Source organism: Parasteatoda tepidariorum, chromosome 8 (assembly GCF_982258835.1).
Source record: "Parasteatoda tepidariorum strain Cologne lab strain chromosome 8, Ptep-v5.0, whole genome shotgun sequence".
Classification (NCBI taxonomy): domain Eukaryota; kingdom Metazoa; phylum Arthropoda; class Arachnida; order Araneae; family Theridiidae; genus Parasteatoda; species Parasteatoda tepidariorum.
The window spans coordinates 65,043,709-65,058,338 of NC_141762.1; positions in this window are offsets into that span (position 1 = coordinate 65,043,709).

Below are 14,630 nucleotides of genomic sequence, written 5' to 3' on the forward strand. Positions count from 1 at the left end.
TAATTAAATTTAAAAAAGAAAAATGCTTGATATTCTTTCTTATGCAAACGAAAACAAAATGGTATCTCTTTTTATTAGAGAAGGAATATCCAAAACACATCGGAAAAATATTTGTACATTAACAGAAAAAAATATGCATATTCTTATAAGAGTTAAAACCTAATGCCCGAGAAATAGTTTTACTAAATTCAATGATATAACATGAAAGGCCCATTTAAACTTTACATTCTATAGTTTTAAGAATCATATTACTTCAAAAATTAAAATGAACAAAAAGTATACATAAGCCTCATAATTTTATGAAATTTAATTTTGTAAACAAAGTTTTTTTGACAATAATTTTTATCAAAAAATTTCAAGTTTCAATAAAAATCATTATTTAGAAACTAAGAAACGTAAAATAAAGAATGCTGACGAAAAAAAACAACAAAAAAACAATTCTTTTTTGTCGCCATTTTTAGTGCTGCGAAAATTCGTCTTTGGGATTTGCCAAAAACAAAACAAGATGCAATTGTATTTTTTTAAGAGGGAAATATTTTACCGAAAAAACGAAAATGTACCAATTCCCACAACATAAAACTTTATCTTGGTAAACGTTCGTTTTGGAAATGTTATTTCATTTGGAATCTTATTTATCAGAGTTCATATGGCGATATGATTGTTTTGAATCTATGCTAAACTCTATATCGGCTCATTTTCCACCGAAATCCGATTGACTATTTTGATTTTAAATAAAGTGTTTTATTTTATGAATTGTCGCAAAAATTTTAAGTGTACATTAGCGGCACTTAAAAACCGCCAAATCTGTAGCGGCGGTGGCGTTAATAAGTAAGTACCGAATTTTTATTCCATACTTTTCTGAATCATATTACTTCAAAAATTGGAATATACAAGAAGTATACATAAACACATAATGTTATACCATTTAATTTTTCAAAAAAAGTATTTTGAGAACAATTTTTATCAAAAAATTATAAACTAAAAAACGGAAAATAAAGAATTCTTAGGATAAAAAAACGATTTCAAGAATTCTTTACATTGAAATAAAAACTTTCATATTGTTTCTTTTTTTATTATTCTTATAGTTCTTAATCAGACGTAAAAAACCATTCTGTAGAGAACCATCATCAAATGAAAAAAAAATATTTACAAGCAAATTTTTCATTGTAAAAATCATTGCACTTACCTGATTTATGATTCCCGGAGAATTCCAAAATGATAAGTTCCTTGTTTGAAAACTTTATTCTCAAATAATAGATACATAGTTTATACCTTCATTACTTTTAGATAACATACTACACAGCAAAATTTTATAATTGATATGAATTTGAATATGTAGCTAAAAACAGAATAGCTGAATTCTAGTTGAACTTATTCTTTCAACACTAAAAAATACTTACCAAGAAAGCGATTAAAATTAATTAAGAATCAGCACAAATGGCACTATTTCAAGTAACTTGGATAATTTTTTATTGTTGTTTTCCGAATTATATGGATACAGAAATATATACTATTCTATAACGAAGAAGAATATGTTATAACTATTACAATTCTGTATGTTCTGAATTCATATTTATTCACTGGAATGACGAAAGCAATGTTGACTTCACTTTAATTCGTAATGAATTGAAGACAGAAGAAATGCATTTTACCTTAATACACACATCTGTAACAGTATCCGAAATCGGAAGTCATCAGTTGCAAGTTTGTTGATAATAGAAATAAAAAATTATTGCGGAATTTTTCTTCAAATGTTTGGCGTGTTCTGTTCCTGAAAGATTTACTAATATTCTGGAGATTTTTTTCAAGTTCTTCGGCCTTTTCCTTAGGGAAATTTTGTTTCTTATTTGCTGCTAAAAAATGGCGTCTGATTCAGTCAATGATTTGGATGGAACTAAATGAAAACGTGATAAATTAATGTCCGATATTTACAGGCTCCCGCTAGACGGCGTACTCGAGCGTTGCGATCGCGAATTAATATTGATGCTTGTTGAATTTCATTTATTACCTTGATAAATATTTTAATTAAAAGGAATGCATGCTACATGATTGATTTTTCAACATTGCAAACGCAAATTAATTTCTAGGACAAATATTTTTAAATTAAACCGATTTGGATGTAATTTCTCTTACGTAAAACAAACCTTAAAAAATCTTAAAATGAATGCTTAATTTCGTTTTTTTTTTGTTTTTGTTTTTTACAGCTACACAAAGAGTGAAATATATTTAAGTAAAAATGAAGGGTACATGGTAGAATTTTTATCAGTTATATCAAATAAAGTCACAAAAGGATATAAACAAAATGAGAATAAATACCTAAAATATGAGTATTCTATCTTTAGACATTTTTTTAACTCTAAACATAATAATTCTTGCAAAAGCTCCAAAAATTCAGCTTATGAGGAAAAAGACTTTCAAACAGATGTCCAAGCCTCCACAATTAAAAATTTTCCAGGCTGTTAAATTTTCTTTATTTTAAAACGGAAAAAAAATTTATAATCCGGAAACGAGGTGGGGAACACTTTCAATCTGTGATCCGAATACTTGAAATCTTTATAAAAAGTTGATTTGCACTCGTTGAAAAATGAAACATTTTGAACAAATAAACATTTTTAATCGTTAAAGCAACACAATAAAGGAATTTTGTGTTTTAGTTTGTCAAATATAACAGTGTAGAAAGCAATGCTCTCATTTTTATAAACACAGAGAGGAACTTTTTCTTTTGTTACGAAACTATTTTGGGAGTCGGCGAGGGTTAGCAAGTAGAGTTTTATTTAATTTTTTTGCATAACCGTCGTTTAACAGCCTACCCAATTTTGGGTTTACGATTACTAATATTCAACTCCGTAGCGTTGTAATGTTAAACATAACCCAGAAGACAAGGGAGTTCATGTATAAAGTATTGGGAGAAATTTGCTTTCGTGGAGGATTTTTTGATGGAGCTAACCTGCATTTGAGTTACATGGAGAGGAAAACCAGGAAAACTTTCCACGATTCGCCTGGCGTCAAGGAAATTTTCACGTCAGCACTGTGATCGGTGCAAATCGGATGCGGAATTCGTATCGACCAGCTATCGCTGGGATTCGAACCTGGTTCACCTCATTGGAAGGGAACGCTCTATCCACTAAGCCATCACGGCACAGCAATTAATGTTTGAAGTTTTCTAGCGAATTTAAGTATTCATTTATTTATACAGGTAATAAAGAAAATTAAATGTACGAAAACTGTATTTGGCTTGAAAAATGGGAACTTTGATAACGATTGCAATTAAACACAAATATTTTTGAATTCTTATCACTGTACTTCGTAGTTCGTGGCAGCCTAGGAAATATTAAAAATAACGAAATAATTGTCTCCTTATCCTATTTTTCCCTTATAAGTTAATAAATGTTTAGAACATTTAAGCTAAATTTTAAAAATAAATATGCTTACTTGCAATATTATGTAACTTTATATCCAATTCCCAGTTGCTTCGCCTTACTCTTAAATGCAAATAAGCATCGAATTTTTTCGTTTCTAGTAGGTAGTGAATGTTTGGCTGGTTTATATTCAGAAACTCTTACCTTATCTTGTTCACCCAAGCTATTTCATACATCAAGGTTGTTTTAAACATATGGTTTCGAGTTTTGAGTAATAAAACCACCCAATTTTTCTTTTATTCAGTTACCAAGTTTTAACGAGAAAGATTCAACTTTTATGTGAAAATAGGGCATCTTTTATGGCCTATTTTGCATTTTGCTTTGAAAGTATGTAATAGAATAAAATGTAAATTACTTTGTCTGCATGCCTACGTTCGTACTTTCAATGATTTATATGTATTTTAATCATCACATCAATCTAATGAATATGTTATTTCTATTCATAGAATAAAAACAAAATGCAGAATAATGCTTCAATACATGTTGAAAAATTCAAGAGAAGCTCAGAAAAAGTTGGAATGTTTGCATATATTCGATAGTGTTTATTGTAATCGTAAAAATTGCTTTAACTTTCAATGTAGTTTTTTGAATGTTTTTAGGGTAAATAAGAAAATTAGGAAGAAACTTTTTTATAAGAATGGTGATAAATATAGAGTGTGTGTGAATAAAAACAGATGAAGAAAATTTATTTTGTCCTAAACGATGTTAAAAATGTTGGACCGAGTCAAACCTTTTTACTTTTTGCACTCAAATTTGCTCCTGCAAGTGTGCAAAAATCAGATATCAATAAAATTAACTGCAACCGTTACACGATGAACCATGTTTTCGTGAAAAAAATCACCCTACTTGAATTTAATTATACGGTGTTATGATTTAACTTGAATGAAAATATGATCCAAATTGAGACCGTATTAAAGTTTTATCACTTTTATTGGCATTATAAATATTGAATTAAATTAAACATAATGTTTAATGGCACAAGTTTTAAACAGGACATGCCGCGCCAATCCATACAGTCAGTGCAGGTGGTACCATAATCTCTGCCATAATTACTGGTGGTACCATAATTTAATAAACATTTTTAAAATGTTTAAAATATTAAACACATTATGAAACGTAAATTAAGTGAGGAAATAAACGCATACAGCCAAAATTCGACAAATGACTATTGAGAAAGATGGCATAGAAAATATAAAAACCAGTTTGATTGCCAAAAGAAACTTGAGTGTATTTAAAACAAGTGATTCATGAAATGACCTGATGACCTTTTCTCTAATTCACGTAACTCTGTGCTTGCACAGAACTGAATTCAAAAGGTATGCATATTAGAAGTCATAAATTATAATCTGAATGCTATAAAAATCTAACGAATCACTATTGAGGATTGAGGACAATTGAGTTACCAATAACAGATAAAGAAACCAGTTTTGATACTTCGTTTTTTTAGCACACTTTGTTTTTTCACTTTAAAACAGCAGATTTCAATAACGTTTTTATTGTTTCTCTTTTATTTTAATATTAACTTTTGCACCCTAAAGTATTTTTATAATTTTCAGTTTATTTTGATAAGGATTCTAAAAAGCTGATGATTACGGAAAACTCTGCTCACCAGAAGTTTAGAGAGTTCCTAAAATGACAAAATCCACGAACTACATCTAGTAATGAATATTACATCTAAATTTGGAAATTTCACTACTGACCCTGTGACTAGTTTTAACAATGTTCATTGTTTTAAAATATGAGGCTATTTTTTTTTTACCAAATTGTTCGCCGATTAAAAGAACTGTTGATATTCATAAAGTAGAACAATTCTCTTGAAGTGTTTCTCAAAACAGGGAAAAAACTAAAAGTAAATTTTAAAAACATTAAGAAAAATTTTCAGAGAACAAATAGAGTAATTTTCAGATTATTATTAAATATTCATAATGAATTATTGAATTTATTTTATTAAAAATAATAATAAATTAAGTCTGAGATCAAATTTAAACGATTAGTCAGCAGCTGCTAATTTCTTTTTAAATTGCTATTTCTTATGCTTACTGGTCCTGTGGCCGGTGGCCACTGCCAATTTTGTCCAATAACGGTGAATGCGAGCCGCAGTGGCTCGGAGGATAGAGCACTCGCCTCCCAATGAGTTGAACCGGGTTCAAATTCAAGCGATGGCTGGTCGATATAATTCTGATGCTGACGGAAATATTCTTAGTGGTAGGCGGATCATGTGTTAGATTCCCCTAGTCGTCAGACTAATAGTGGGAGGTTTTCCTCTCAATGTAATGCAAATGCAGATTAGTTCCATAAAAATGTCCCCCTCGAAGGCAGATTTCTTCCAATACTTGATCCAGAAGTTTCATTGTCTTCTAGATTGGGTTCAAAATTGGGTCGGCTGTTCAACGATGGTAATTAAATGAAATAAAAAAATTAATGCAATTAAAGAAGAAGTCAAAATACAACAAAACTTTTATAAAATACATAAAGCTAATGAAAGCGGAAAAGTATTGAAACAAGGGATGCAATTTTACTCAAACAATGGAAGAGAAAACATACCCTCTAACATCAGAGCACAACTTCAAAGGAAAGAAAAATTATCTTTGTTTTTGAAAAATAGGAAAGCAGTTAAAATGTGAAGAATCGTAATAAGAACATTAAAAGTATTTCATCGAATTAATAACACTTCAACTTGTCGCAAATCCAATGCAAATCGTGTATAAGGATGAAAGCAGATAATTTGATAATAATGTTAATTCACGAAGCACTCACTCAGTGTTGATTTAAAATAAATATTTTTGTTAGTTAAGCTTTTAATTACTTTAAAAAAATAAATCATTTGTTACGAATGAAGTAATGACAAACTCAGTGAAAAGTATTATTTTATTTCAAACATTCTATCTCAGAATAATCAGTTCAAAAATGAGCCATAATGTTCGTTTTAAACCATAATATTGTGCAGAATTTTGGAAGCTTTCATAAAGTGATAAATTTGATAAGGTTTTGTTTTAAATTGAGCTATGGTAGCCTGTAATTAAGCTTAAAAATTATAAAAATAATGTTCCACTTACAGCATAACAAAAGGTCACAGCAAGATTAATTGATATTATGATTCATTATGCTCCTAAATTTCTATAAACGTATTGGAAAATATTTTAATAAAAAAAAACAGTGAAAAATCTAACATTATAATATAAATTCAATATAAACATAGTGAAGCCTTGAAAAAACTTAATTAAACTAATATCTCATCAAGAAAATTGTCCCTCATGAACAAAAAGAAAGGTCTTTAATACTTAATTAACTTTTAAAGCAAAAACATACATATTTAAAAAAAACTTATCCAACAATGTACTGATTTCCTAGATACATGAAACTACTTCAATTATTAAGAAACCCTTCTAATAGGGGATGTTTGCAGCAGAAAACGAAAGATTCCAACATCATTTCCCTTAGCGAAATCATTCTTTCGATCAATCAATCATCTACAGACAAAAATAACTCCATATATACACATAAAAATACAAATCAATTCCTGCTATCAACTCTAATGAAACAACAAAGCTTCATTAATCAGCAAAGGCTCTTTTTATTCAAAAATTTATTATTTGATTAAATTTTTTTTTTTTAAAAAAAAAGAAGAGTAAGTTATGGATTTAAAAATTTATGAAAAGCTTAAAAACATTGAATATTTATAATTAAATTCGAAGGGAGATGTTTTATCTGTTTCTATTTAAGAAAATCTAAAAAAAAATATTTAATGCAACTAAAACTCAAAAAAAGAAGCTTATGATATTAAAATGCCCTAAGAGCCAGGTGGCTAGCAAATAGCAAGATAGTAACAACTATATAATTATGTAAGCCAATATTTATTTTTAATAAGCAAAATTTTATTTAATAAACAAAAGCTGCATAAAGCGTATCAAGTTGAATTTAAATATTCATTTATTTATTAAATTTTTTTAGCTTCATACTTTAGAGCCCGATTCCTCGTTTTGGCCCGTTTTAGAGCCCGATTCCTCTTTTCTTTTTTTCAAAGAAATAAAAGTTGAAGAACTATTCATTATCAGTTTTTAACCCAGAAAAACAAAACATCATTATCCACCGTGCTTCTAGTTAGTATGAATAGTTGTCTCTTTATTAAGAATGTAAAAGAAACAAAAGTCTTGTTAAAAATTATTTTAGATGCGTGATATTATTTTCAACAGTTTAAAACTTGAAGATTTTCAGTTCCAGACCACCAAGTGGAGAAACATTTTTTTCTTTTACTCTTTGTACAAATATATTACATTTCCTTTTTAAAGATTTCTGAACCTAAACTACGGTTACAGATATTTTTCGAAAATTTATGTTGATATTTGAACTATTCATAGGATCACGAAATAAGAGAAAAGGTTCGGATAAAGATTTGAATAGTTTATAAAGTATCTAAAATATAAAAATTATTTTATTTCGTATTATAGAATCGAAAAGAATTCAAAGCCATGGAAATTTATATTGTGCTCATTGACTAAGACACATTTTTTAATATTTAGTTTACACTGGAAAATGGAATGTCAAACACAACGAAAAATGCATATAAAGTCAGAAAATAAAAAAAATGGATGATAAAAATATTTAAAAAAAAGTAGATGATAATATTACAAAATGGATGATAAAAATATTACAAAAAATGCAATTATTGTTATTTTTTGCACAAGACATGCAGTTTTTTCAGAATGCTGAAGGTATTATTATTTTTTCAAGTAATGTTAATTATACAAGTGATTTATGCCACTTACATGAAGCTGACGAATATTAAACAATTCAAGATGAAATGCAACTAATTCTATATTGATTTTAAATCTGTCAACTGAAATAAAATACATGAATATTATGTAAAAAGTCTTCTAAAACTTTTCTGCATTGTTACTTTTAGAACATTTTGGATATAATGTAATACTTTATATTTTAACGAAAATTTAATACCTATTATTAAAGCAGTTTTTAGAAAGAAAAACTTTTTTTAAATATTCATTAAATTTCTTCTACTAAACGAAAACGATTTAATAAGTAATATGTTTAAATGTGACTTGTGTAAATCATGGGTCGAACATTCTAATAGTGTAAAAAATATTTTTTTTTATATGACCACTTATAAATTGTTGATAAATATTTAATATATACTAATTAGAGGAAAAAAATCTGAAAATATGAAACTATATGAAAATTTTTCAACTTCGAAAATTTGTAGAGTATATCAAATAATATAATTAATCAACATCTAATAACATTTAAGGCAGGAACAAAAAGCTAGAAATTATAACTAAAGCAAAGAGCTTGCTAGTTTTAGAAATTAAGGGAACTAATACCATAAGTGGATTATAATTAAACTTGGAGGCTCCCCCACTCTGCTCGCTAACGCTTTCCAGCTCCAAAGATTGCTGTCGTAGTTTTCTTCGAACTGCTTCACACTCCAAGCTCGCTTATTGTTTACGTTACTTCCATCTGGCTTTGAATACTCTTTTGAAGACTGAAATTTAGAATTAATAGTTCTTTAAACTTTTCTCTGTACAACAATCTACAGATACACTTAGCTTCTTTGTAGAAAATTTTAAATAGTTGCATATAAATTTGAAATTGCAAACATTTTACAGATTTTTAAGTACACAGCTCTAAATTTAAGTGTTCCGAAGCACAACAGCTATAAATCCTTTATTTTATCACAATGTCATTAAATGTATGAGAATCAAAAAAGGGAGTAAGAAAAATGTTCATAGTCTTAAAAGAAGTTGAAATTAAAGCAGTATTTGGTTGTTGAAATAAAATTTCACGTTGAATTCAACGTAAACAATTTCAATTTCTGAGGTAATTCTTAACCTCTAAATTTTTTTTTCTTAATATACACATTTCTAAATTTCAGTATTCAGACACACAATAACTTCAAGTCCTCAAGTTTAGTATAAAATTGTAATATGTGAAAAAAACGAAGAAGAAAAAAGGATCATGGTAGGGGGAAATTAAAGTAGCATTGTGCAACAGGGCTATCCCACGGTAACTTACGTTACATCCACATAAACTTTATTGCACTGAGAACTTAGAAGCATACAAATAATACTAATACACGCATTAAAATGAAGTGATTTCTTAAAATTACAATCAAAACCAAAAGGAAACTAATTAAAATAATTAATATTTTTCAATTTAAACAGTGCGAAAATGTAAAATTAGTGTGGGAACTTACGTTACCTGAAAAGGAATGGCATAAATTTGCAATATGCTTGAAGGCAAAATCCTGTTCTTATACAAATGCTGCATGATTAAGATTATATGTATCATTTTTCTGACATGTTTAAATATTTTTTATGCCTAGATTTAAGATTTTATTTCAAAAAATAAATTAAATATAATTTTTTAAATGGGTAACTTACGTTACAGTAATTTACGTTACGAAATTCACTTTGTTTCAAACTTTTATTCCAATAATGATCAAATACAAATTAAGATATTTAAACAGTAATAAAGGGAGAAAAAGTGTACATGAAGTAAATTCAGAAATTTTGATTTACGCACTTGATTCACACACATAACTGCAAAATTTATAAGTTCTCTGTTATTAACTAGTATAGGGTGCACAATTCTTTTCACCATGTTTTTCTTCTGGTAGAATATTTCATCTCCTTTTTCTGGCCATTTACAATAGATTTTCTACAGCAGCCATTACATTTACTTTAAATTCTTGCTCTTCAACAGGCATTACCACACCAGGATATAACATGTCCTCGTATCTAACCATATACCAACCTCCAGCTTTTATCTTGGGTTTATCATTCTCTTTTTCAATATCTTTCATTAAAAAAAAGCCTTCTGGTATGCCTTCTTATACTCTTAAACGGTGGATCTGCTTAATGTTTTTAATCTGTGAAGCTTTTGAGAATAGACTAGACACTCCGCTCATCTGTTCTAGAGATTCGTGCTCATCCGTTTTTTCTAAACATAAAATAAATTTCTAAAGAATTTCGAAAGATGGAACATTATGGATTTTGCTGAAGGCTTCCTTAGTCAATCCGAACTTTTCATGATACTTACAAAAACAAACATTTCTTGGAAATTTGCTGCTAAGCAAGACATGCTTTGGACGGAGCTGAAAAAATTTAGTTTTTCCAATTTTGCATTCTGGATTTTCTTCCATAAACATTTGGTGCATTTCTCGAACAGAATGAAGAAGATGCCATGCTTGTACTTTCTTTTTGCTACCATTAGCGTCTCTAAATATAGACTACATCCTTTACTCCTGGTACTTGACGAAAGATTTCGTCCAATTTTGAAAACATTTGAATGCCAACACCCAATTAAATAACTTGATGCAAAGATTTTCGTTAAAATTAATATGTTATGACAGTGATAATTTATTTAAGCTTTGGTATTGTAACTGGATACGTATTATTTAGTTTATATGCCAATATTCAAGAGAAATAGACTCATTTCACATTGGTAATTTACATTGCATGCATGTCGGTAACTTCCCATTGAATAGTTACATTGAATAGTCGTTACACCCATTGAATAGTGCATAAAACAATAAGTAAGTAATATTTGAAAAGAAAACTATTGCTGCTTATTTAGTGTTAGCCTCGAAGAAAGAAAAAATATTGTTTTTACTTTTGTATCACTTGTTCTTTTTTACACATAAAAACTTTTCCTAGTGTTTGGTAACTTACGTTACATGCATTAATGTTTAGTTGAAATTTATATAATTAAGTGAATTTAACGACAAAACTAATTTTAACACTGCACAATATTTCTATTAAGTGTAATAAACAATATTTATTTTTTGGAACATTTTGAAATGAAAATAATGTTAAATTACTGATTTTCAAAATCTGACTATGTTCTTCACCCAAATCAGAACAAGCAAATGCCAATGTTGAATGGGCTACCAACACTAAAAAACTAAATTCTCAAAAAAATATATTATAATTTAACAAACTTCAAACCTTTCTAATTCAGAAAACATCCAAAATAATAACATTATTCTTATTTAAATTTCCTAATGTTCTTCCCCTTTTTCATGGAATTGCCCAATATATTTCCCACTTAAAAATGGTCGCAAAAGAGCACGCGTATTATAAGCATGCGAAAAAATTTCACTTTTGCAAAATTGCATTTTTAAACGCACCTCGCAGCTCTTAGTTGCTATTGATGCATGTGAAAGTTGAACCATTCAGATTCGAAGGAATACGTTTCTGCTTTGCTTCATGCTTATGCCGACGCGTGGAAAGAAATTTCATTCATTTTATTTTCTTTATTATGCTCGATTTTATAACCACATACATATAAGTGTCTTATTTATTATAGATTTGTAATAGGTACTCCAAAACCCCTCATACTATTATAATAAAATTCACAACTAAAAATATATGCATTAAATGGAAACGAAAAAAAGTTGAAAAGTGGCAATTAGCAATACCTTTCATCAGACAAATAAAATGGTAATTTAATTCGTTTTTTTTTCAAAGTTACATTATCACCAATGATTTGACTGGTTTTGAGATTATTTTTGTTTTTTCTTCGCTTAAATATTAGTTCTCGGCCCAAATTTCCCTTTTATTTATTTTTGACAAGCTATTCTAAAAATATAGATTAATGACTATAATTACAAATCCCACTGTATCATAATAATACACTATTTCTTATACTAGATTTTTCTTTTCATTAAATCATTAATTTGAACGTAATTGCTTTTGCACTTAAAATTTAAACATTTATTTATCAAAATAATTACATGGATAACATCATTCATTTCCAAACGTAAACTCACATGCATAAATTACTAAGAAGGTACTGAAATATTAAGGATAAAAAATACTTATCTTCTTAAAGTAAACAAAAAATTCATCATCTCCCAAAAATTTCACTTTTTCTTGGCAAATTGCTTTTGTTCAAAAAGTATCGGCTTACTTAAAATTCTAATTAGGCTGTTGGCCCTTTCAGATGAGCAAAGAAAGCCTTTTGCTCCTTTTAAGCTTATATAATGATTTTGGTTTCTCGTTTACGAGCATTATTTTTTGCTTCAAGATTAAAATTGATATTACTAGAAATTAGTTTTAGCCTTCACATGAAACTTCAGTAAAATTGCTTAAGAAAAAAATTAACAACAATAATAAGCAAAAATAGCTATAAAATTATAAATTAAAAATACTTTATGTTGAAAAGCGGAATTTATCCTTTTGTTAATTATGTTTTCAGAAAGAGATAGAAAGCGTCTTTATAATCGACGTACGATGTGCGTTAATTAGTTTTTCAGTCAATTGCATCAACAATTGAGCTAACTTTTTAAGTTAATTCAACTTCGTAATGCAGAAAACATCTCATCTAAATACAACAGGAGACTTATGACTTTATGTTCAATCAACAAAAATGTCTGATATTTTTTCAAACAGATTTGAATTTTTTTTGGTGTAATGAATAAGTATGTTAAATTTGTGATTCATTAAGAAAATTAAACATAAAATTCATGACATAAAATTCATTCTTATGTATTTATAGAGATGTATTTATAGAGAAGAAGTATCAGTATGTATTTATAGAGAACATTTAGATCAAGAGCATAAAAACATGTTTTGGAAAAATGAATTTATTCAAAAATGATTTTTATCATTTTAAATCGAAACAAAATTTCACATAAGATTTCTTTTATGCAAACTTTTACATATTAAATCTCTGTTCAGATAAAGAAAAAAAATTGTTGACAAGTGGCTTTAAAGGTTTATAACTAGAGAAGTATTTTTTAAAAAAGTATCATTTTGAAATAAATAAAAAGCAAACAGACATTTTTAAACATTTTTATTTTTATATCAAAGACTATACTTTAGTCTACTTTTCTGCATAATTACCACCAATATTGAGGCACTCGTGCAACGAGCATTTACATACCATCGTTGTAGAGGTTTGAAGTCTGATTTCTCAGCCACTGCAAAGCTGCCATTTTGACATTTCAAATGCCAGAAAAAGTGGTAGTCGTAGGTGCTAGATCATGACTATATGGAGGGTGATTGAGTTGTTACCAGCGAAATGATGTGATAAGGTCTAGGGTTCGATTAACCGTATGTAGACGGACATTATCGTGAAGCAAAAGGATGCCCTTACTCAGTATGTCACGCCTTTCGTTCCAAATTGTTGGGCGCAATTTTTGCAAAGTCTCACAATACATTGTTGAATTGATTGTGTCACCACGGGACAAAAAGTCCAAAAGCAAAACCCCCATTCTGCCCATAACACGGTACGTATGATTTTCCGGGCAGACATTGTTGCCAGGTTGCCATTGCATTGATTGCTGTCTTGATTCAGGTGCACGGTAGGGCACTCAGGTTTCAACTCCATTAACAATTAGACTCAAGAAATCATCCCCGTTTTCATAGTAACACTCAAGGAAAGCTAAGGCACTGCCCATACGTTTAGTTTTTTTCCCCTCCGTCAATATTTTCGGTACCATGCGTGAGCAAACGTTCGATAATTTAATCGTTCCGTCGCAATTGTATTAAGAACACTTCGACAAACTTGAGGAAAGTCATCAGATATCGACGTAATCGTAAACTGTCTGTTTTCTCTCAGTGTTCGGTCAAAATGTCTGCACCAAATCATCAGTAATGACTAAAAGTCTCCCGTTCCGTTCGTCATCGTGCACACTTGTGCGGTCATCTTCAGATGCTCGAACCCACTTCCTGATCATTCCATCACTTATAATGCTTTCTCCGTAAACTGCACAGATCTCAAGATGAATATCGATCGCTTTTAAACCTTTTACACTCAGAAAACGAATTATATGCTAACACAGGTAATTACGAGTGAGTGTTGTTGTAATAGCGTCTCAGCCTTGCCAATCGATGCTGGTACACAGCGCGCATGCAAAAAAAGTCGACCTCAGCGCTGCAACGGCGAATATCAAAACGGTACTTACTTAAAAAAATACACCTCGTATTAATATTAAATTTGTTAACATTTAGGAGAATGATATCAATTTTATCCAATTTTTTTCATCGAAATTTTTTGCGATTTTGTCGAAAATATTTACCTATACCAACTTTAAACCCCCTAAAGTTCAGTTTTATGTTTTATATGTAAGGTATCTCTTGTGCTATTCGTCAATAAAGCACGTAAAAACAAATTTTTATTTTTTATGCAGAATTTACCATCCATATTTATGTTTTTAGAAAAACTTTCTTCTCATATGCTAAATGTATGGAA